The sequence below is a fragment of the Centrocercus urophasianus genome, unplaced genomic scaffold (genome assembly GCF_019232065.1).
Source record: "Centrocercus urophasianus isolate 14NV4802_14NV808 unplaced genomic scaffold, USGS_Curo_1.0 seq_10, whole genome shotgun sequence".
Lineage (NCBI taxonomy): Eukaryota > Metazoa > Chordata > Aves > Galliformes > Phasianidae > Centrocercus > Centrocercus urophasianus.
Window position 1 is genome coordinate 6,556,899 of NW_024884142.1, and position 26,559 is coordinate 6,583,457.

Genomic DNA, 26,559 nt, shown 5'->3' on the forward strand with positions numbered 1-26,559 from the left:
ATCCAGCTGGCAATCAATCATGAGCGGTATTCTTTAGGGGTTGGTGCTGGCACCTGTCCTCTTCAATATCTTTATTGATGACCTGGATGAGGGCACTGAGTAAGTTTGCAGATAACTCCAAGTGAGCAGGAAGTACTGATCTGCCTTGGAGTAGCAAGGCATTACAGAGAGATGAATCAATGGGCTGAAGCCAATGGGATGATGTTCAACAGGACAAATAATGGGTCCTGAATGTTGGTCACAGCAACCCCAAGCAATACTACTGGCTTGGAGAAAGTGGCTGGAAGACTGTGTAGAGGAAACAGGCCTGGAGATACTGGTCTATGCTTGGCTGAACATGAATCAGAAACGTGCCCAGACGGCCAAGAATGCCAATGGCATCCTGGTTTGTATCAGAAACACTGTTGTCAGCAAGAGCAGGGAAGTATAATCGTCCCTCTGTGTCAACACTGATGAGGCTGCACATCGAGTACTGTGTACAATTTTGGGCTTCTCACAGCAAGAAAGACATCAAGGCCCTAGAACTGGAACTTGTATGAAGTAACTGAGAGAGCTGGGATTGTTCAGTCTGGAGAAGAGGAGGCTCAGGGGAGATCTTATTGTTCTCCTTCTCGCACTCTATCACCCCATATGGCACAGGGGGATGTGGGGGGGATATTCAAACCACCTGAAGAGAGGTTGTAGTGAGCTGGGGTTTGGCCTCTTCTCTCATGTAACTAGTGGTAGGACTAGAGGAAATGGCCTGAAATTGCTCCAGGGGAGATTGAGGCTGGGCATCAGGAGACACTACTTTTCTGAAAGAGTGGTCAGGCCCTGGAATGGGCTGCCCAGGGTGGTGATGGGTTCACCAAGCCTGGAGGTGTTCAAGGAACATTTAGATGTTGTGTTGAGGGACATGGTTTAGTGAGAGCTGTTGGTGGTATGGTTAGACTGGATAATCTTGTAGATCTTTTCCAACCTTGGTGATTCTATGATTCTATGATTAACTGAACCAAGTTGGCATACATACTTTTGATTCTAGGAATCATACTGATTAATAATAAATGGGGATTTGACTATTTGTGTTCTACACACAATACACTTCACATTTTGTTTCTTTAAAATAATCTATTTATCGTACTCATTTTTTCCTGAGTCTGCTATAGGATATATAGGATGTATGTATGCTGTAGTATGCTGTGAGATGTATGTATATTAACAACCAATATTTCATTGGTTTAATTCACAATGATAATTTCTTACTGTATAAGAATCCAATCTAAATGGCATGAGAAGTTACTAGAAATGTGTGAAAACACAGTTCTTTCCTTACAGTTTTTTTTATAAGAAGACGTACAAGAGAGGCTAAATACATTTGTAATGTATGTGGTCCTTATTTTTTTGAACTTCTTTTACAAGTAATTCCTGCAAGCAATAGGAATCCCTTGTTGCTAACCTTCACGCAATCCCAGTCCAGTTAACAACACCTTACCAGCACGTCTCCTGTCTGCACCCCTACCCAGCACAGGGACACGAAAGACGCATGCATAGGGTGTAGCTCAAGTGCCGATTTATTGCTGTGCAACAGCTGCCTATAGACCGTGACACGTGACCGCCCAGTGAACCCGAGACCCGTTAAGCACCCCCCAGAACCAGCCTCTGTAACTACCACCCACCTTAGCCCAAGTACCACCCACATCAAGTACCGCCCACATCCCTGTTAGTGCATTGACTCAACTTGTCAACGATACAGAAGATTTAAAATTCTGTGCAGACATTCTAAAAAGTGTCTTGCAGTGATCCACCTCTTTAAGCATTTAAAACAATACATGAATTTTTAGGATTGTCTTCCATGTAGATAGAATTTGGCTAAAATGGGAACACTAATGAAGTATGGAGTACTGTCTGACACTTCACCACACTGAGGGCCACATTCATGCACTGTTTACACAGGTACAGCCTTCTGTCTATGTGGACAAATGTGTACGAACAAAATCTCTAACAAAAAGTTCTGTGAGGCTACCAAAAGGAAATGCAATACAAAAAATAATGCCTTAAATCTTGTTTCTGATATTAAAATGTCGCACCATTTCTCTGTTTAGCACTGAGAGCCCCAAACCTTCTCTAAGAAAAAATATTACATTCCTTCTTTTGAAACAATTGGAGCCACTGTAATGGAACTATTGCATTATCCTATGATAGAAGTGATTGAGACTTTCATACACCTGACAATAAAAAGATCTCAGCAGTATTCCACATCTTGGAAAACTTTATATCTGTAGGAAACTGAATTTATGCATTTTCATTTCACAAGGATATTCTTTTCTATACTTCTACAGGAAAGTGTTATAACTGTAATGGTTTTGCCCTATTGCTCTCCTGGTGGAAATGTTTCATTTGCATTTAAAAATGAGAAATTTTGTAGTGCAGAAAGTTCAGGCTTTTTGGTCTCTCAGTACAATACCTAGTGTACTATGTAGAAAATCTGCATTCCAGTAACCATTAACTTGAAATGTACAATTTTATGTTGCTAATATAAGTATTATGGTCTGATGACCCAGAGATCTCATTTTAGTATTCTCATGAACAGAACACTGTAGAAGACTGTGAGCATTGTTCAATTGCAATTGACAGTTTACAGATAAAATGTGTGAAATTTCTTGCACTGCCAAGTTTAAATTTTTAAGAGTCCTCCTAAAAAACAAGTTCAAACAGCAATCTTAAGAAGAGAATAGGTTTTGTGAACTCTGTCATTACTTCATTTTGCCTGCATGCATAGAAAATTTTATCTTATGATCCAAGTCACAATACATTTATTCTTAGATAGTTTTACATTGCAGTTAGTACCAAATATTTTCTGCCAGCCATGGAACTGTTACAGAAACTACCTATGCTTGTATGGTTTGGAAGGAGAAGACTTTTGTCTGGGCTTGGCACATCTTTTGTCTCACAGTGTAATTGAAATATATTTCCAAGGTTTTAAGTATAGTGTGGTGATCAGTAAAGCAAAAATACAGATATTTCTGTAATGCTTAATAAAGGTTACAAGCCTTCCACCATTCATGATATTCATTGACTTCTAATAGCACTGAAATTTAACAGGTTCTTTTGAACATTATAGAACTGAAAATCTTGACACAAGCTAAAGAAAATATCTTCAGATCGTTGTAACAAACTGGATAAAAAAATATTGCTTCTGATTACAAACAAGGACCTAAGAAAGATTATAAGCAAAATATAGCATCCACTAGAAAGACTCATTTTAGTATGTAAACATTATTAAGATAAAAATACAAATTTTTTAAGATAAAATTTCCATATATTAATTCTAGAGCATTGCAGAGGAAAAAGCCCAAGTGTTCATGCAATGCCACTGTGTGCCACTACTTGCTGACTGTACCCTTACACTACTAACGTTGTCCAGAGATGGTAGGTAAGATCACTGGTAGGGTGGCTTTACAGTGAACCATGTTAAGTGTCAACACTGTGACCTAAAGGCCATATTAGTGAATTTCAGCTATGCTAATTTGGTTTATTTTTGCAGAGAAAAAAAAAAAAAGAACTTCTGTTGGGCAGTAAAGGAATGCATAACCTGTAGCCTTACAAGATAAGTTACAACAGAGAGAAGCTGTTGAGATAGTAAGAATGACTCAATGATTCATGAAGAAGTAAAGATAATACTGATCTTCATAAAAAATTAGGTACCCCTTTAATCCCTCACACACAGAAGATGTGAGCACAACTGAATTTCAGCCATTTGAAGCAATGGAGGCTGACGGTGAGCATGTGAACAGATAAGCCTGTAGCATGCTACACCTGCTATCTATCACGTATTAGCTAATGAAAAACTAGTGTGTACTGTTCAGTTATAAATATCCTGGTAGCAAAATAACTTTTCACAAAGTAATAATAAAATATCAAAACACATATGTTTATGATGGAGGTTTATGCTGTGTTTCTATGTAAGACAAAAGCAAATGCAATAAGACAGTTGAATATATCCCTCTTATCACTAATGTGAAACACAAACCAGGGTAATGGCCCATAGCTTTGTTCCTATCTCCTTCTTTAACAGGCCATATAGACATAGCATAGGTTGTAGCCCAGAGTATGAAAGCTTACGAGAGAGCTAGAAGTAACCTGAGGTCTTTCCATTTCTTTGTGGTACTGTAGCAACTAGTGATCTTCCACCTTGGGAAGCCTTTGTGATTTTTGATTTGACCATGAAGTTTTTCAACGAAAGTTGAAAACTATGCCTTCGTATCTTGTCATTTATATCTTCACAGAGGAGGAATTTTATCAGTTGACAATGCTATTCTTATAAGCTATTCCCCTGGAGATTTATCTAAATCTTCATGAAGCTTGAAGAATCACTTGTATGTTCTTTGCTTTTCATCTCAGAGGGTGATTTATAAAAAATATGCTTATGATTGCCTAGATTTTGCCTGTCCTGGTTTAAGTAAGAAATGATGAACAACCACTGTCCTGATAAACATGAATGAAGATAATTTTTGATCAACTTTTTATCTCCTGTTAAACATTTCTAAAGGTAACTTAGGCTATATTAAGATATACTTAAGATATACTTATTATACTCATATTAAAAAAAAAAAAAAAGAAAAAAAAAAAGAATTGAACATTTCTGTTATTAATCATCTAGGCATTTTTATTTATATCCTCAAAAACCTTCATCAGCATAAAGCTCACTACGTTTTAGAATGCAAATAGGTGCAATTGCTGTTATGAAAATGATCAAATTCAGATTTGGCAGCCTCAGAACTGTGAAGTAAAAATGCCTTTAAAACCTAAACCCCAAAAAACTGACAGGCAAGGCTAATCTGGAACAAGGTAAATCTATACTCACTTCAATCAGTTTTCAATGTATAAATGAATATTATTAATGTTGATCCATCACATATTGGAGCCAAGTCCTACCATTAATGTTGTGTATCCCATCATAAGGTTTAAAGATGCTTTCCTCCTTGTTTCTTTCTCCATCCAATATGTGCATATGTTATCAGCAAACTTTTGATTCAGTTTTTGTTATTGTTCAAGGGATAGGTAGAGGTAAAATATCAGGAATAATGTCCCAAACATCTTGTTTTTGTTTAGGAAAACCAATCTGATAGGTGATTTAGTGTAATATTTGAATTTACAATACTACAATAAGTAGAACATTTACTTTGCAAAATCAGCAGATCTGTAGTGTGAGCATGTCTCCGGAATAGAATAACACCGGTTCAAGTTTCAGCACTAATCATAAGTAACATGTGTCCTAAAATATTGTATTCTATTAATAGGACACATACAGTCAGATCCTGAGGATAAAAAGCATTTATCCAGTTCTTAGTCATGCGCACAGCTCATCTAAAAGTTTTGCATTTATTTTAAAGCAATCATCTAAGCTTAGAGACTTAATCATCAGGAACAAAAAGGCAATGAAAAGGAATTGCACTCAGTGTTCCCATTTAGAAGGAATCCTAAGACTCATGAAGTACAATGGTAGTAAAAAAATAGCAACCTTATGGATATTAGTGCAAATTTTAACACAAAAAGAACATTATAAGTTCAGTAATTTATGTCTTAATACATAGTATTACACAATCTTACATGTAGAAAAATCGAAGTAGTGGAACACTGATACTACATATTAAGAGTATACACAAACCTTAAAAGAATTCTGCTTTCATGTACTGGAAGAACTCACAGGTGCTGAAATTGTGAACTTCAGTACACAAGGTATAACACATTAGTAACTGTACAAAGAAAATAACAGTAGTGACTGTAATGTGATAAGAGGCCACAGAAACTGTAAGGGAATTAAATCTGTTATAGCAATAACTTTATAGAGCTCACCTAGATTGAGAAAACTTCTCCAGCAGGACATGCTATTTTTTCAGGCAACATAAATTAGTGCTTTGTGAAGATTCCAGTTAGGAAATCCTTAAAGGAGAAAAGACTCTTATTCTAAAGGAGGAGGAGACACCTAATTCAAATGTTTGAATATGTTACTCATGTACCAAAACACAACAATATACCAAAGACTTAACTTCTTTATTGACCTTAAAGGATCTAATTAGGTACAGCAAAAAGGATAAAATTGTTGCATGTGTGGAGATTGCTTAGAGATGACAAGAGAAATGAAGACCAGCTGTGAAAATACTTTAAGAATATAGTGAAGTGGAAGAGCACAAAAATCTATTTGAAGTGCGAAAATATCCTTCAAAAAAAAAAAAAAAAACCCGAAAGTAATGCCCATATGAAAAAAAATAGAAAAATTAAAATGGGAAATAAAATATAGAAGGATCAAAATCATGAGTCAAAAAGAAGAAAGAAAGGAAAAAAAAAAAGAGAAATCCTGCTAGGGGAAAAACATCCATCAAAAAATCCATTGATGCAAGATGCCTGACTAGGAGTCTGAGTGTCAGTAGACCATGAAACAGTGTAATAAGTGAGTAAAAACTTAGGCATAGAAGGAAAAGTAGTGAATTCTTTCACATTCATGTCTACTACATTAGTGTTTCTTCACATGAGGCCCATCAGGTAATGTGTCCGAAATTGCAGTGCTCACGTTTTAGCATAACTCAACAACATGAACAGTAACAAATTGATACAGCCAGTTGTTTCTCCATCAAGAGTTGTAAATAAACTTGAGTATGAAATAGCTACGCTGTCACATTTAAGTGTACTGATAACTTTTTATTTATAACTTCCCTAGTACCATAGGATGAAAGGTAACATAAGAATTTATTCTTCTTTCTTTGAACGTGAGGAGGAACTTGGTCTTTTTATTTTCATTTTTAAGACACTTTATGGATGACCTGTAAAATGCTAACCAGGAAAACAAATCAACATAGCCCAAAATGAAAGATTTCGGTGTGGTTCTAATAAGTTCTGAATAAAACCCATTTTCACAGGAGTCAAAAAAACCTGTGGACAAGAGAGACTGTGTCAAAAAGTGTAACTAAAGTGTGAAGTACTAAAGGGTACTTCACAGTATTCTTCACTCAAAGGTTTAAGAGAAACAAAAGTATAAATGAAGAAAAGCATTTATCTTGTAAGCTAACAATGGGCTATCAGACTTCAAATCAAGAATAGAAATAATTAGGCGGGTTTCACAGTGTAGGGAGATCACCACTGGAGATCTGCAGGGACTGATTCTAATGTTTGTGCCCTTGAAAATACTAATAAAGTCATAAAAAGTGGAAGGCAATGAAAAAAAGTTGACAGAATATGTAGTTCACATTTGTAAAAATAAAAACAAATATGAGTTACAGAAGAACCACATACAATTACTGCAGGGCCACAATGCAAAATGCTAAGTGAAATTCAGTGTCAAAATGTCAGGTTATGTTCATGAATAAAGCAAACAAAATAACAAGCAAACAAACAATCTTTAATTAGAAAGAAAATGTGCAGTAGTTACAAGGAAAAGATCTCTGAGACATGGGCAATTCCATTGCAGTGTTTGGAAGTAGTCCAAAAGCAGAGCTGATTATTAGCAATTACTAGAAACTAGGTAGAGAACAAACACACAAAAATTTGCCATGGTATAAATCCATTGTGCTTCCTCCAATACACTGTATAGAAATCTGGTCTCCTGTTTCAGTGAATTCGAATTAATAAAAGAAAGAAAATATGAAGAAGTGCAATGGGAATAATCAGAATTAGGAAGAGCAAAGATAAAAAAATGAGATTTCAAAATGTTAAAAGGATCCATAGTAAAAGAGAATTATAGATGCAGACCTAAGAAAAAACCAAGATTAGAGGAAAATAAAGAACTATTGGACTGGATGGAAAATTTTCTATGAGAATCTTTCAAAATATACGATAATATCCTCAAAGAAGTCATTGAAAGATTAAGAGGGACATTACATTTAAATACTATTAATTCAAATGTTGGTAGTAGGACTGGATTTCTCAGTTCTTGTCCTTTTATATCATATCAACATACATTTTAATAAATCACCATGTTACATGCATGTAGAGAGATGTAGAGATACTTTTTTTTTTTTTTTTTTTTTTAAGTGAAATTATCATGAAATCAAGCTGCTTGTTAGTAGTCAGTGATAGGACAAGACCTAAACTCACTAAACAATTTTGTCAAGAGTTTGTAACAGTTTTCTCACTAACACACCTTAGAAAATGTTGCAGATTTCTGAGTACACTGAAGTTCTAGAAAATAATACTGTAAATGCCTGTTGACTTTTTGTAAGAGACTTCATGTCTCTTAAAGACGCTACACTTCATGACAATAACACGCAAAAAATAATATGGAAAGAAAATGGCTAGAGAAAATATAAGCAGGAAAAAATTCCTTCACAGAACAATGGAACTATATGTAGGGATTAGAAGGGACCTCTGTATATCATCTAGTTCAACTCCCAGCTAAAGTAGATTTCCTAAAGCAGGTTGCACAAGAAGGTGCCCAAGTGAGTCTTAATTATCTCCATAAAAGGAGATACCACTACCTTTCTCAATAGCCTGTTTCAGAGATCTGTCACCCCCATCATAAATTTTTTTTTGAACTTCTTGCGTTGTAGTTTTTGTCCTTACCCCTTTTTCTGTTTCTGCACACCACTGAAAAGAGCCTGGCCCCATTCATTTAACTCCTTCACTTCAGATTTTATAAACAGTGATGAGGTCCTCTCTCAGCCTCCTCTTCTCCAAGCTGAAGAATCCCAGGTCCCTTAGCCTTTTCTCGTACTGGGACAAGCTCCAGATCCCTCTTAACAGAATAAGAATTTTTAATCTAATAAATATCAAACAAACCATAGTGTTAGGGCTACTGGGGTTAGAAACTGAAAAGACTCTGGGTGAAATGAACCAGTTGCACTAAAAATAAAAAACAATAAGAATACTATTGTGCACATTTTGATTGCAGCTGAGATGTGTCATTGTAAACAGTAGATATTAGAATAGAAACATAGAATGGCCTGAGTCAAAAAGAACCACAATGATCATCAAGTTTTAACCCCCTGGTCTGTGCAGGGTCACCAGCCACTAGACCAGGTTGCCCAGGGCCACATCCAGCCTGGACTTGAATGCCTCCAGGGATGGGGCGTCCACAACCTCCTTGGGCAACCTGTTCCAGTGCCTCTCCACCTTCTGTGTGAAGAACTTCCTCCTAATATCTAACCAAAACCTCCCCTGTCTTAGTTTAAAACCAACCCCCGTTGTCTTATGACTATCCACCCTCATAAACAGCTGTTCCCCCTCCTGTTTATTTGCTCTCTTCAAATACTGGAAGATGTTGAAGATCACTGGTCTCAAGACTGACCCCTGAGGGACTTTGCTTGTGACCAGTCTCCACCCTGACACAGAATCATTGATCACGATGCTTTGGCTGCATCCAGCCAGCCAGTTCCTAATCCATCAAACAGTCCATCCTTCAAATCTGTACCTCTCCAATTTAGAGAGAAGGATGTGGTGAGGGACCATGTCAAAGGCCTTGGAGAAGTCCAGGAAGATGACATCCACCACTCTTCCCCTAACCACTGAAGCCATCACTCCGTTATAGAAAGCCATCAGATTGGCCAGGCACAATCTGACCTTGGTGAAGCCATGCTGACTGTCTCAAATCACCTATTTATCTCATATGTGCCTTAACATAGCTTCTAGGAGGATCTGCTTCGTGATCTTTCCAGGCAAAGAGGTGAGGATCACCAGCCTGTAGTTCCCTGGTTCTTCCTTTCTCCCTTTCTTAAAAATAGGAGTAATGTTTCCCTTTTTCCAATCATCAGGGACTTCACCAGACAGCCATGATTTTTCAAATATGACAGAGAGAGGCTTGGCAACCACATCAACCATCTCTTTCAAAGCTCTAGGATGGATATCATGTGGCCCCATGGACTTGAATTTTCTTCAAGGATTTATTTAATTGATATCTTTTTCTGATGAATCTTTCTCTATTCCACTTAAAATGAAATAAATGATTTAACTGTGTTTTCTAAAAAGGCTTCTAAAAAAAAAGATGTAATAGATGAGCTATGCATTGTCAGAAAATTTATGTTTTCTAAAGTGCTTATAGAGACTTTCCAAGTTCCCATGGAACATTCATCTTTAAAGCAGCTATTATTAAAATGAATAAATAAATACTAGCATTAAATAGAAAGAGGATGGCATAGGCATATTTGCAGTAAAAAGATTTGTTGAGCAAAGGGGCAATGTGGGTCAAACCAAAACCATCAGCCCTAAAATAAAAGAATGTTTATATATTCTCCTAAACAATATTAATGTCTTGCAACAGTGGTGATCTTTGAGACCTCAGCAAGATCTTCTGCAATTTCTCATGAGGATTCTGCATTGACTTATAACCTTGCTGATACACACAGGATCATGTAAATGACGCAGATGTGCTAGAAGTTAAAAACATAAGCTTCCTTTTGGATCTTTTCAAATCTATGGTTCATTGATAAGTAATATAAATAATGCATTTATCTATCTATCTATCTATCTATCTATCTATCTATCTATCTACCTATCGATCGATCGATCTATCATCTATTTATTTTTAATCACACAAGTATGTCTCAGTCATAAGAAGGAACACATCAGAAAATGCCATAAACAGAACTTAAGATGGTGCTGTCTGGAGATCTGGACCTTACTATATAAAATTATTACTATATATATTATTACTATATAATATATACTATATATATATATAGTATTATATATATATATATACTATATATATTATTACTATATAAAATTACTATATAAAATATTGTGCATATTGCCAACAGTACTTTTAAACCCTATATCTCCAAAGTAATGATGAATAATTTGTAGAATGAATATGCATGAACCATTGCAGAAACTGGCATCTGGATATACTCAACTCCTTGGGAAGAGCACAGGAGAGTTTCTAGCATCTCCTGAATTGTTCAGGAACCAGACAAGTTTCATTTAAAGATTCTTTATATGTTCTATGTGGAACCATAGTTACATTCCAAAGGTGTCAGCCCTACTATGAAGATAGTGGTACACATATTTACATAAATTGCAAATGACAGGTGTGCAGGAGGCTCTTATTTACAGAGTTAATAGATATTCACTGGAAAAAAAATCTCTCAAGGGGCTGACTGACTGAACGCTTAAGTTACAAAAACTGGCTGATTAAGAAATCATTCATGATCCCTTCTCTTTGTAAAATATATGTCTTGCATTAAGCAATGATACAGCAAATAAATATAAGTTACAATATTCTACCAGATATCATGATGTAAGCTAGCAAAAAGAAACAAGAGTCAAGATGATGTAAGTGATATGCAGGTTTCTTCTGACGATTTACCAGCCAACTTTCTCCTTCTCTTAAGATCTAATAAATAGGGGACCTTTTTGTTTTTTTGTTTGTTTTTTCCTCCAATTAATTGTATGTAAATACAATCCAAATTATGTAGTTGCAATATATACATTTTCAAAAGCCCTAAAAGACTTAAACCTTTAGCAATCCAAACTATCTGTTCTCCATACAATTAGCCAAATTACAGATTATTTGTGTAATTCATATTTTAAATGGGAGAGAAAAACTATAAAAGTTTAGTGCATATGACAACACTAAAAGTAAGCATAAACAGTAAGCATTTTTATGTGTAAAGCTATTTGTTACAGAGCAACAATAATGTTCTTCAATATTCTGAACTTCTTGTGATTTATGTACTTCTTGTGTGCACCAGCTTCACTTCATGCATGGCTACACAACCAAGGTGTTCATTAGTCAGCATTGTCAGATAGTCTGTCATGTCTTGTAGCCTAAACAACAAAATAACTCATGGTGGGAGGTACCAAAAGCTATAACAAATTTTTCCAATTTGAGCTTAATTTCAGCTTTAGAACTTCTTAATTATCTTTCACAAGACTTTTTAACATTATAGCACAGACAGATGAAGATTGTATGTAGAAGTAGACCAAATTAAATCTTTTTAATCTATAGATATCCTTGTTCTCCCTTTGAGGAGTTTTACACAGCACAGTGTGCAAAGATTTATGGTGAGTTCATTTAGGACTTCCAGATGCAGAGAGATGGTGCTGAAATAAGACAGCTTTAATTTAAAATGAAATACAATCTCTTAATCATAATGAATCCACCGAAGATGATAGATTTCAACGTAACGATTTAAAGAAAAACAGAATATATCTGTGTTTTGAAGAAAATATATTAACTATCTCAACAGAAAAACTCTGAGGGCAATGGAAAAGATAGGAAAGAAGCAAGAGTTGCATAAAGCGGGGAGAGTCACCACCAGGATCCAGCAGCGTCCCGCTGCACGATGTTTGAAGGTCAAAGGCAGATGCAGCAGCGGGGGGAGAGCAGCAGAGTGGCTGGCCTTGGGCAGCAAGCAGGTAGTAGGAAGCAGTCACAGAGCCAATGTGGGAGGAAGCAGCAGGACTCAGGTAGCAGGCCCAGGAGAGTCTGTCACCGTGCAGGAATTCTGTAGTTATAGAATATATATACCAGTGTGCCTGTGGAAATAGCAAACCTCAGTGTGAGAAAAGGGGCAACTTAAGATAGGAACTGCAGTTCCTACAGTATGGCACCAAATCAAATCAAGCCAAATAAAGCCAAAAAAATGGAGATGAAAATAAGAAAAATTTTGAATTTAAGACCAAACTCCACTTTCCTCCCTTCCAATGCGCCCAGAGTATGGGCACGAGAATTCTTAATTCTCTTGGAATAGATCCCTAGGAAGTATGGGTTTGTACAGAATGACTAACTGAGGTGAAGCCAACATTATTCAGAATTACAACTCCAGCAAGAATCAGCAGACTTAAGCAAAAAGGGGAATAGCAATTTTCTAACCATTAACCAAAAGAGGAAAAAAAAATCCAATGGATTTTAAAAGTGGGGAATGATTAATTGCTAGTCTGCTCAAGTTGGATTCAGATGCAGTGTTCCGCATTCATTATTTATTTCCCAATACTGAACTGAGATTAATAACTAGGACATATGCTTCACTAAGGGTATGTAATAAATTCCTAGAGCCTGAATGTTCATGTCACAAGAAGATAACTTCGGAGACAGAAATTTACATTTTGAAAGCTGTTTTACTAGATATAAATATTTACTAGATGTGTTTTTGATATAAAAACAATGTGTTTGCTATTTTATATACTGAAAGACAAAACCCTATACTTCCTAGCTTCAGACGGTTGAACCCAAGATGGGCCATTGCCACCTTATATTCAGAACTTTCTATCAAGTAACTGTCATGTTAATGTGTGATATGTTGTTTGAAACGTAAGAAACTGAAGTATGTAGAGTTTTAAGCTGAAATTTTTCCGTTCTTGCTATTTATATCATTAGTTCCTTTTGCGAATCAAAGAATGATCATTTTGTATCTTTTGATCAAGAATCCTTGAAAATCTGGTGAAATTTGAAACAGAAATTCTTATTAGTCTTCTAAATGAATTATAAAGCTCCATTTTTGCAAGTAGGATTTTATAATCTTGTATTTTCCTAAATTGATATAAATTCCATTGATTAACTATTCTAATGCAATTAGTCCTTTTTTTTTTTTTTTTTTTTTTTTTTCAGGTTAAGCTATTAAAATAATAAAATATTTATGTACCAGAATATTAAAATATTTCACACTTTAATGCTTTAACAGGGATGCTACCACGCTCAAGGTTTGAAAGGAAATTTCTACAGACTTGTATGCAAAGTTTATTTACATGCAAATACCTTTAAATAATTAGGAAAACTAACTACATAGAGATTATATGACACCATATAATTTAGTTTTTGTTGAATATTCAGACTCCAGAAAACATAACCAATGCATTGTGATATGATGATATGTATCTGCCCAGGAAGTAAATATTTTCCTTGACACATGGCATGGATCATGGCAGGTATATAGTACATAATTTCTATGAAGACTTTTTATCCAAAATAAGTAAAAGAAAATACAATAATATGGCTTAGATGATAAAACACAAATGCACATAAAAAACAAATGAAAAGCAATAGAACTTAAATTCAGGGCAACTAGAAGTAACTGCATAGTGAAAGACCAAAACTCTCCAAATAGCTTTTTCAAAGAATTTTGATGAGTATTTATGAATAAACACTTCATTTTTTAACATGTATAATGTTTTCATGGATTTTTCATGCAGCTTGAATAAGAAGCATCCTCTTTAAGGAATGACTTTACCTTTTAGGATATATATATTTTTTCTTTCTCCCAATTCATAGAATCATAGAATCATAGAAACATTGAATCATAGAATGGCATGGGTTGGAAAGTATGTCAAAGACCATCCAATTTCAACCATGTACTGTGGGCAATGTTGGCATCCAATAGATCAGGCTGCAAAGGGCCCTATCCATCCTGACCTTGAATAACTACAGGTATGGAGCATTCATATATTTGCAGAAACAAATTCAAATTAAGCAGTCAATAGAGTGTATGTAATAGAAATTTCCCGTGGTCCATCTGAGATACAAGATCACGTGCTAACAATAGAGAACTGCTCATTGAAAAATCCTAGAGCAATAAAAAAACCCAACCAAACAAAAAAAAAATGTTGTACAGGACTATGTCAATTCTTACACAGAGAAAATAGTTTCTGCTTCTTTCCTCTCAAAACACCACACAAGCAAAACTAATGTTTAATGTCTATAATTATAAAATCCATATAGAACATATAGAACATATAGAACATATATCCATATAGAACAGTATGGTTAAAAGTAGAGAAATATAAACATTTCCAACAGTTCCTTTGCAGATAAGCATTACAATATGTGATGTTTATGCCCTCTTTAAGCCAGAGCATTCATGACTTATTCAGCTGGAACAATGGGATCAAGGGAAAGATGTAAGGATGCATCACAAATGGTGTTAATGAATGGAAGAATATTTTATTTTCTCTAGATATAGGGTGCTACATGGAAAATAAAACGACTGTGAAAGCAAAAATTTAAACCTAGTTTAATTGAATACTACTGTCAATACATAAACATATTAGTGCCAAAGCTAAATTTATTTGTCATATTCTTATGCAGTTATACGACAAGCCCTCTATCGCAATTTTTGAGATCTAATTCTTATTTAAGATGCTTTAATGATGCCCAAATCTTAATACAAAACGTGAAAAGCACGTTTACAAATGATTTAAATGAAAAAGTGAGTAGACTTAACTGCAAAGGTAACAGTCCACATCATCAAATGGCTGGGGCTCCGATCAACAAGATCTAGCTGTAGATGTACTTGTTCCCTGCAGGGGAGCTGGACTATATTACCTTTAAATGTCCCTTCCAAGTCAAAAAATTCTATCATTCTCTGACAGCAGGTCTAAGAAACACTGCCAGTCAGAACTGCAGAAGGAATTTTGAAGAATCATGGAATCACCAAGGTTGGAAATTACCTCTAAGATCATTTAGTCCAACTCTCAATTTCTGGTTCAGGTTTGTCCTTACTTGTGAAGTACACAAGTAAGATCCTACAGCAAAGAAGGCAGCTGTCCTGTGACTACTGTAGATAGGAATTTAAAAAAACAAAGTTGGTTGTTGTTGTTGTTTTTTTTTTAATACTCTTTTGCTCCTGTTCACTTTTTACGTTTTTTCAGTGGGTATAATGGGCTCACTTCAAAAAGATGTAGGAAACAAATGTATTAGTCTCACTTCCAGGTTTCCTACTTATAACACTGAAGTTCTTATAAGGTCTGAAGGGTTAAGGAAAAGACAGGCTACCCTAAAACATTTTCAAAATCATTGTGTAATGTTGCCTAGGTAACTTAAATTCAACTACCCCCTCATTAATGTGCCTAACGTACTTTCTTAAGACATTTCTTTTTAAGAATCTTGTTGCCGTAATCATCTATCTTGTTAAGCTGGTTCCATGCCAGGGTGGCTGAACTTCTGTCAATAAAGCAAAAGCGAAGTAAAACTGGAGCAGTGAGGTGAAGAATCAGGAGGAACATGAATAAAACCTTCAAGCTTAATTTTCACCTTATCTGCCTTCATTCTCTTGTTAATATTTATATAATTATGCTTAGCATGATAAACAAATGGGAATTAGAATTTGAAAGGAATGGACTGAAACTGCTCTTTTCTTTCTTTCTTTTATTTTTATTTTTATTTAAAACAGCTTTACAATTCCTTAGGCTTATTACATTCATTTAGTGCACCTAAACCACTTCTTAGTTTCTTCAACATCCAGATATAACCAGCTTCCCAGAGAAGGATGCTTGTTTCTGTATATGAAACATATTACAATGTTGATATGTATGAATTGTCTGATATAATCTGCATAAATAACAAAAGGTTATCATGTTTTATGTATTTTACTTTTTAACTGTGCTATGTTCATAGGGCTGTCAGCTACTTTGTCATAAACAACAAACACAATTTTTCCCATCCAAATAACAGCATTTATGAGAACTGAAGGTTCAACCTTACTCACTCAGAACTTATCTTTCATAAAAAATTCCCCATCCATTATTCTTAAGTACAGCCCAACTTCTATTCTTTTTAAGAGTACATGATTCTGCATTTTCTTGCAGGAATGCACACAAAGGCAGATCTTTGGCTGTCACTTCAGGCTGTACCATTCATATTCAAAATGCATCCTGAAATTCGTAATGTTAGAATTCTAAAAAAAGTTATAATTATTTTCATGATGTGGGGAAAAGTGAGAGGTAAGGGGGTCAAAGCGAAGTGACATAGAGGAGAAGTAATATCAAAGCTGTAAAACAGATGAAAGGTTAATCAGAGCTGTTTAAATCCTGATTATCATCCTTTTTATTTGTTGTTATCTTCAGTTGTTGCACTGCATTTGTGCAGCATTTGTCTAGCATTTTGTTCATTGATATATATAAGAAAAGTTGATAGATTTTAATTTTTAGGCTTTTAAACAATTAAACTAATTATTTTTTCTTGTTTTGTTTTTGTTTTAAACACAGTGGTATATATTTCTGTATTAAACTTTGTACTGTTAGTGTATCCTTTTAGAATTGTAGCAATTTCCTGCTGTTGTGGTATTATAGATTCAAGCTTTAGAATTTAACGTCACTGCAAGTCATCTGTTCCTCATTCTAGATGATGATATCTCATCTCATTCAAAAGCAAAATTAACCTCTGTTCATACGAGATACCACACAATATTTCTGCTTTGTTTATTACAAAATCCACAGACAGTAGAACTTCTGTTGAAATCTTTTGGATCAAGAGAAAAGTTCTTCTTTAACAGTAATATATTTGTGACATGATCCTTATAATTAACACATTAAAATAATATAGCATTTTAGAGAATTCAACAAAACTAATTTGTGCCTTTCTGAGATTGCACTTCAAAATCCACATAAAACATTACTTTGAAATGAGAATGGCCTAAGATCATGGAATAAAATTAGTATCTCAATTTTCACTTTAATAGCTTTCAGTTTGCATGGATATAAGGAAGTGGTTTAGTAAGCAAAACAAGCAATGAGACAAACTGAAAAACAAAACTAGAAAATCAGTAAAATCAGGCAAGTCACAGCAGGAATGTTACCTGTGATGCTGATTTCAGTCTTGCAAAATGTTTCACAGAATCGACAGGCTCATCAGTATATTTTTCCCTAAACTTTCCCTAGTGTTTTAACTTCTATTATGTTGTTAAGTTTAACTTCTATTGAAATGGATGCTGATGATGCTGCATACCCCAGAACCATGGCTGTTCTCTGTCAAGATGCATCTGAATTATATGGTTTTCTTGGGAAAGGCAGACTCCTTCAATTTCTTATTGTTCCAATAATTCTATTTTAGACATATTTTAAGGAAAGAGAACAGTATGGATAGTAAGGAAATTAAAGATGGATTAGGAATATTGAAAGAATGCAGAAAATAGTCATACATAAAAATAGAAAGTATATTGTACGTAGAGAACATTAAGGAAAAGCAAATATTAACTTGTGGGTAGAGTAGGAAATGTGAAAGGCACAAGAGCTTGTACAAACATTAGGAACAGAAAAGGTTATTTGAGACAGCACTTATCCAGTGTCTGTCTGAATAGCTAGGAAACATTTCTGTATTTATAGAGATGCAGACTCGGAGAAAAACCTGAAATTATTTAAAAAAAAAAAGGTTCTTTTTGCTTAAAGGGTCCTAAGTTAAAAGGCTCATTTTAATTCTACGTTTAAAACCATTTTATTTATTTCTTTATTTATTTTGAAGGGAAGAAGTATGGGAAAACTATCATAAATTCAGCAGTAGCACCCTTTTGAATTATACCTGAACCAAACTTGACATGATCTGCAATAAATTATGCTTGCTTTTTATGATGTACATACATACTGTAGAATGCAGTAAGGGAAATTCTTCTGTAAACCATGCCAGAAAGCATGTTTGTGTGAAAGGAAGAAAAAGGCTGAAAATCAGGAATAGTGGGAAAGTAAACAAATAAACAAAATTACCCAACATCTAAACACTTTAAAATAAAATAAAAAGTGAATAATGCTGAAGGGAATTCTATGCTAAGTAAATACACAGTCACTTGTAACAATGTAGTCTTCTTAGCCCGTAATGGCGGGCTTAATTTATTTTACTTTATGTTATGTTTTATATCATCTAATATTTAAAATTAAAATCAGCTTGTAATTTGTTCTGAATTCAGGAGCATGTATTTCACAGAATCATAGAACTGTGAGGAACCTCCAGAGATCATTGAGTCCAGCCCCCTTCCTTAGCAGGCTCCTACAGCAGGCTACAGAGCCTGGGGCTGTGCTACTACATGAGGAAGAGCCAGCATTATGGAGGGGCAGCAGAGCTGGGCAGAGCTAGGAAAGATGGACCGAATTGTGCAAGGGTTATTCCACATGATGTCACACCATAAGGCTATAAAGCTGTGGAGAATTAGACAGAGCCTGGCTGCTACTCAGGGATTGACTGAGTGGTGAGATGTTGCATTCCTAGCAATATGTCAGTCAGAAAGCAGTTGTATTCTTAACTTGGTGTCAGGTGGCAAATAATTGCATCATGAAGATGTGGGTATGCAATGCATTTACACGTATTGCTAATATATGCTACTATTTACAAACAGATGTACATCATGTCCCTGCTCAGGACATGACTTAGCAGAGAGTTGTTAATTAGTATGGTTAGGTTGTGGTTAGACTCGATGATCTTTAAGGTCTTTTCCAACCTGAGCAATTCTGTGATTCTATAATAGTGCATAGGATTTACAGGTGTTTTGGTGGCTTGTCAGGTGAAAATGGGCTAATTGGAGTCAGTATAAAAATAACAGGAGTGAATCATCCTTGTACATAAAAACCAGACATTTAAGACTATGAAGTTTAAAGAATTTTCACTCATTAATCACCTCTGGATTTCTCAGTTATGATTTCTGTGTTCTAACTCAATGCAATAGATTAGTACTTGGTAATCATGCATTAATGCCAGATAGCTCTTCCTTTCATCACTTATCTTTTCAACACTAAATGTTGCTTATGCTTGTCCACCTTGATGTGATTGCTTTTACTGCATAGATTCTTTAAAATCTCAGTTTGATTAAGGGTGGAAGATTGATAGATAAACATCAGACTCATGAGACAGGAGATATCTATGATCTCAAATAAACAACAGAAATCTAGTCATTCGGATATGAGCAGAAGTTTCTTCTCCAGGTAAAGTTTAGAGACTTTCAACTGGTGGTTTGTATTCTTGTTTTTCTGTTCGCTTTTTCTTTTTTTTTTTTTTTTTTACGAGTGCACATACTATGAAGTATAGATCTGTTGCTGATATTTAGGTGTTATACCCCTCCTAGTTAATCCTTTCTATTGTATTAAACATAAATAATATGTTAGCATCAGTTTGACTCCTCCAATTTTAAGGCCAATGCACTTATGTTAGGCCTATAATAAGCATTGGCCACTTCATGAGTAAAGGAAAGAGGTGGATGATTCAGCTGTCTTCTCATTAAGATTAGAATTCATAGAATCATAGAATCATAGAATCACCAAGGTTGGAAAAGACCTAAAAGATCACCCAGTCCAACCGTTCACCTATTCCCAATAGCTCCCACTAAACCATGTCCCTCAACACAACATCCAGCCTTTCCTTGAACACCCCCAGGGTCGGTGATTCCACCACCTCCCTGGGCAGTCCGTTTCAGTGCCTGACCACCCTTTCTGAAAAGTAATACTTCCTAATGTCCAGCCTGAATCTCCCCTGCCGTAGCTTGAAACCGTTCCCCCTGGTCCTACTACTAATGGTCTGATTGAATTCTGATTGAGGAAGTAAATTCCAGTGGCTCGTTAACTTAGCTCTTTCAGCTCAAGTCCTAATGTTAAACTGGATAATGCCGAATTCAAATCCCTATCCTTAAAAAAGTAACTGTAATCGTTCAGGATCCTTTATGATAAGCTGGGATAACTTGAAATTATTAAAGTGCCAATGAATGTTCAGAACTGGACAGACAGTAAGAACTGAGTAGCAAACATCAAATCTTGCAAGAAAGGCTTACCCAAAGTTTTACCTCAGAAAACATAAAATCAACTTAATATGTCTGAATAATAATGCCATATTATATCAACATATAATTATTGTATGTCTATATAGCAATGCCTTTGAAGAGTATAAGCATAAGTTCTTCTGTAGAAAATAACTTACAAGATGATTTATTTAGTTAGTTGTTTTTAATACAGATAATTACTTTGCTAATATTTTCACGTAGAACAAAAAATTGAGTCCAGCATTATTGCTACAACCATTCTTTTACTTAAAATTTCTCAAGCCACTTAAGTAACTTAGTTTTTCCTATCATCTTTTCTTATTTTCTTTTTTTTTTTTTTCAAATGAAAGAAACAATTGTCATAGTACTTTCTGTTGAAAATGGTATTATATTTATGCAATTAACTTGTTTTAGATGCTTAGCCAACATGCTGATCAATACCTACCTTTCCACTTTATCTTGTTGCAATTCTGGAGTGCAAAAGCACTTTTAGTTGGTAAAATAATTTAAAATATCCAATAGATTATGTTAAAAGTATGACAAAATCCATCTGAGGTGCCTAAGACAAGTAATGTAAATAGTTTAGATTGAGGACCTATATGTGATATGAAAGACCCTAAAACTCATCTAAAGTTTATCTTTATTTGCGCGGACTTAAACTCAAATCATAATCATATGATTTTAATTTAACATTCCAATAAAAATAAACATTCAAATAGCATTTTATTCTCAAATTTCTTCAATAATGAACCCAGAATCATGTCTATTGATTCCTCTGTACTGAAAAGTTTCTGTTCTGTACTGTACTGTACTGAAAAGAGAATGAAACTCTTCACAAACAAATTCAGTCTTCTTTGCTTTGATCATCAACCAAAGAAATCTAGAATCAAATTTCAGACCAAGTAAATGTCAAGATGGCAGAAAAATTCTCTTTGGGATCAGCTTGAAATTTACATATCTTCCTGAAGAGAAATATAACAATTTTTCAAATCAACAGAAACTGACATATTTTTAATTAAAATCACATTGCTACTTAATTCCAGAAAACTATTACCAATTTCACTTTTGAGAAAATATTTTGTCTATATTCGTTCTGTCTTGCAGAATGAAGCTTATTTCTTGAATGAGCAAACACATTTTGTTCTCTATTTTCTGTTGGTTTCAGAGAAACATAACTACAAATGGGAGGAAATACGGTTTCTTTCATCTTTCTAACTAATGAAGCGAAAGCATTCAATAAGTAATAAGTTTATTACTGTTCTCACATCTGTCAGCATTTCAGATTAAGATGTAGAATTTTCCTTCAATAAATAAAATAAACTCCCTAAATCTGTCATTCTGGTTATTTGCTAGTTAGATTAATATAACCACACCAGACAATTTCATGGCTAAATCTGCTGTACAAAGTAATATACAGCCTATTCTTTACAAATGTGATAAGGAAAATCCACTTTCCCATATTTCACACACTTAAACATTTAAAGGTTTAATAAAATGATTCCAGCTATGTTGATTTTTTTTTATTATTATTTTTTTTGACAGATAACATAAGTAGATGTCTCGCTCCAATTTATAGGAGGGAGAGGAGGTTCTTTTATTATCTATATACCCGGCGTGAGATTAAGAAGCAACGGTTCAAATGTTGGTCCGACCAGTTTATTACAAATGTTAATTAGGGAAATGGGGAAGGGGAGGATGGACACTATTATGAATTAGGGTACTGGGGAAGGGAAGGAGGGCGATAGAAAAGACAGGAAAGAAGAGGCAAAGAGTCTTTATAGGAAGCAAGAGGGACATAGTCACCACCATGGATCCAGCATGGTTCGTAGTTCCGTCTTTGATCCTCAATAGTGGTGGGTCGTCGGGCATTGTTGTTCTATTGACAACGACGACGACAACCATGGTGCTGATGGCCCTTTTTCAATGCTTCAAAGTGGTTGAGTCAGCTATTTTTGGAGTGACAGCTCAAATCCAAAGTGGTCGAATCAGCTCTCCTTTGAGTGACAGATCAAACCCAAGGTGGTTGAGTCAGTTCTCCTTGCGGTGGCAGCTTCTGGCTCTGGGATCTCAGCAGGAACCTCCTTTGTTCTTATCTTTCTGGCCTTGCCAGCAGATAAGAGGAAGCAGGGAGGCACCAACTAGCATCTTGCCTCCGCAAGATACAATGGTATCATCCCCCAGCCTTCCATTCTTAGCTGGAGCGGTTTGGCCACAGGCCAGATCTTCCGCCAGTGAACACTGCTGAGGACTCTCTTCCGCTCTTCTACAGAGCAAGCAGCTCTGGGGGAAGGGGCTTGCAAATGTTCCCAAAGCGATATCGATTGTCACACAGTTAGCACCCATCAGTTGCCTCCTTGACAAGTCACTCCGAGTCTTATCACAAGAAAAACCTCAGGAAGCAAGCTTTGAGCCAAAAAAAACTAAGAAGGATTCTCACAGTAGATGAAGCAGAAATCTAGTTGCATTACAGAAATAGGCCTTCCAATATCAAGTTTATTTTCATGGCCCATGTTTGAGCTAAAACTTAAAAAATACCAAGGAACTGGATAAACTGTTTATCCCCTAGATACCAACTGGATTTTTCTCTATTTAACTCTTTGAATATTTTGTTCATATATATAAGTATCTCATACACCTTATAAACCTACACCTTACAGTTTGATATTTATTCCTGTCCTTTCCATGGAGGGCCTTGAAAATAATAAATTAGAACAATCCAGAAGTAAATACAATATTAAAAATTAATATCTTTTTATAAGAGACAATGTTGGTACTATAAATATAATTTTTAACCACTGCTGATCTTATCGACAGAAATCTGTCCCTAGCCCCAAATTTTGGCAGCCAATGCAACAGATTTCTCTAATATTCTCTGATTAGAATGTTTGAGCATTTTGTCAATGTATGTGTGAGATAACAGATAAAGAACACAACAGTTTAAAGAAAACTCTCCCACCTACTGACAAAAAAATCTAAAGAACTTGCCCTTTGTCATTTTGCTGACAGACTGTAATAGCTACACAGGTTTGAAATTGTCAGTTTTCTCCTTTGCAAAGTGCATCTCTCTGTCCCTTCCCACCTGTATTCCGCTACTGAAAAAAAAAAAAAAAAAAAAAAAAATTAGCTTTCTCCAGCTAATGTAGCAAAACTATGATGTTCTGGTCTCATTTAACATTAAAAGGAAAATATATCTCCCCTGTGGGCACAGCAATTTTGGGAGTGCTTGTGTTACTGGTAATGACTTGATTTTGTTATTTGATATTATTCTCCTGGTACTACTCTTTCTACTAACTGATCTTTGAGATCAGGTACCTCAACACTGTGAGCACTCTCTGTTTCAGAATAAGCACATTGAAGTTCAGAAGAAACATATTAAAATCAGAAATTAGATTTTACCAGAAATTAAATAATTATTGGAATTTAGATCTCTTTGAGTCAGTGAAGAAGAAGTGGGAAAAAAGAAGAAAATGTGCTCAGTATCTGGCATGTGATTTCAAACTGCTAACTCTCATTCCCATTCTTCCTCTTTTTCTCCTCCAGACTGCTGAGGGAGGGAGAAGCAAGTGAGCAGCTGTGTGAGAGCTTGGCTGCCAGATGGGGTAAGTCCACAGCAAGCTGCGTTCACCAGTTGTTAGCTTAGGTTGTCTTGTGCATGCGTGACACTAAAGAATTATTTTACATGATCAGATTTCATTTCTTCAAACTATGGTGTAACACATAGACAATTCATTTTAAGATTGCATGATTTCATCCTCTGTTAAAGAGATAATAGTCTCAGCTTCCAACCCCCATATCTATCTCCATGAATCCAGGGAAACTTTTCGGAAGCTTTGTCTTCAATTAGTATTAACTATTACAGTGCACACTCAAGCATCTCCAAATACTCTTGCATAACATCCTCTTCCCTACAGGACATTAAAATTGAAATTAACATTGAAATCAATAGTGGGGAACAGAAGAATATCATGTAAGAAAATAATATGACAGTTGTATGCCTCTATGTTATTTAATATATAAATATTATGATCTTCTAGTTAACTGGATCTAGTTATATAGTAACTGAAAAAAAGGAATCATTATATGATGTTTAGTGTATATGTTTAAACTGTACTTCCTATATATGCTAACTTTTGTGATTTATGAATTAAATTTTGCTCCACAAGATTGGCAGAACTTCCTCAGAAATATCCTTCCATATTGATCGTAATATAATAGACAGAGTGGAGAAAAAAGCTGAAATCTCCACCACGAACCAATCTACTGTATCTGTCTGATCTTGAGCAGAGCTTTGAAATCTGGTCTTTGCTATCCCAAATAAATATTTATTTGGGCATAAAAATAATTTCTTTCTCAGTATACTTTCTGGAAAAGTTGAAGCAATTTTAATCAAAATCGATTCATAGCTATTCATGCATCCACGTGTATCCCAGCAGTTTAAAAGTAACAGTCTTTGAGTCGGAAACATACTCTTCCCTGCAAAGTCCTTACTGGCTAGGGGACAGTGTACTCCCCTTGCTTATGTATGTCAATATTATTATCAGTACTCAATACTTGCTCGCCATGTATTGTAAACATGTAGCTGGTTTCTATGCGTAGTTTAGCACAAAAAAACAAACTTCATAATGACAAAGTCTTATGGATTCAGTCTTTTATTTTAGATGACAGAAGAAACACATCCTTTTGCTATGTTCTTAGCTATTCCTACATCTCTGGTCTTTCAGTACCTCAGTTTTAGCCTAAACACTCTAATGAGAGAATCAGGATTTTTGTAATAGCATTAATGATGAGACTGCAGCTCAAAGACACATCTTTAAAATGCTATCTTAATGCTTCATTCACCCCTGAAAAACAATTTTTGACAACCTTTTCCCATTTACATGTACCAACAGGTGGCACGTAGGAAGAAGAGCAGTTGGTTACTTTCAGTATTTGTTCAGCAGTTAGCAAAGTGTAATACATTGAAATAATGCAAGAGATTATTTATTTGTGAAGGCTGCTTTTTATGAAACCTTCTATTTCCCTTAAGGCCTAATGAGATATTTTTTCCTTCTTAATATATAAAAATCTATTAGCTTCTGCAGATACCTGGTAGGCACATATCAGAATTACAAATTTCAAAAGATTTTGAGTTGCATGATCAGACCTTTACTAAAACAAGGCTACCTAGCAATACGATGTGCTTCCACTCTTCTCAACAAAACTTCAGATTGGTTGGAACCCGAGGATAGCATCCCAGTCTATGTGCTCATAGAATAGAACTTATGTGCTACCAGGGTATATAAGATAATTCTCTGAGGGCCACTTACTGATTTCTTTTTTTCAGCTTGGAGGGTCAATGTCTGTAAAATTAACTGAAGATCCTTCCTCTCAATATTTGAAAGTATTTCTTGTTGTTACATCTGGAAGACAAATACATAAAAGGATTCCCAGCTATGTATATACAGAATTCATGTGGTACATCTCAATTAAGCACAGCAGACTTGTTAACAATCATCTCAGTTAAGTACAAGTAAAGTTAATGCTTACATTGTTATTTTCTCCAGCGCAACTGATAGGAAGTTTTACTTCAGCTGAAACATTAAACTTGTCACCTATTTCAGGGCAGGGATATATATATAAGACAAAAACTTATCATGGATTCTGAAACAGGGTGTCAGTCATCACTGAAAGGTAAATACACTTCTCTAGAAAATGTGAAAAGTTATTCTTTTCTCAGTTGTATCAAAATGGATTTGTAATTTCAATCCCAGCAAATCTTACTTTCTGAAAACCACTTCATAATAGTTTGTCCCTGGCTTAGCCAGTATTCTCACTGATCCATAGTAGGATTCACAATTTGAAAAGCAATGAAGAATATGGTGTGCTCTAATTGCCTCTTGACTGCTGGTAGGTTATTGAATAGGTAAAATCAATTTTACTATACAGTGAGCAGGCAAGGAATTAAGGCAGACTTATTGAAGAGCTGGTCAAAAGTCATTTCCAATTGAAGAATTTTCCATCAGAAAATGCTAATTTGCCCACTGCACATTTACTGCCATCCAGAACTGCCCAGTTTCCTGATAACCTACCCAAAAACAAAATTGGAGCTGCAAAGCAATGTGAACTGGCACTCTATCTAGAGGGCTACAGAGTAGTTAAACTT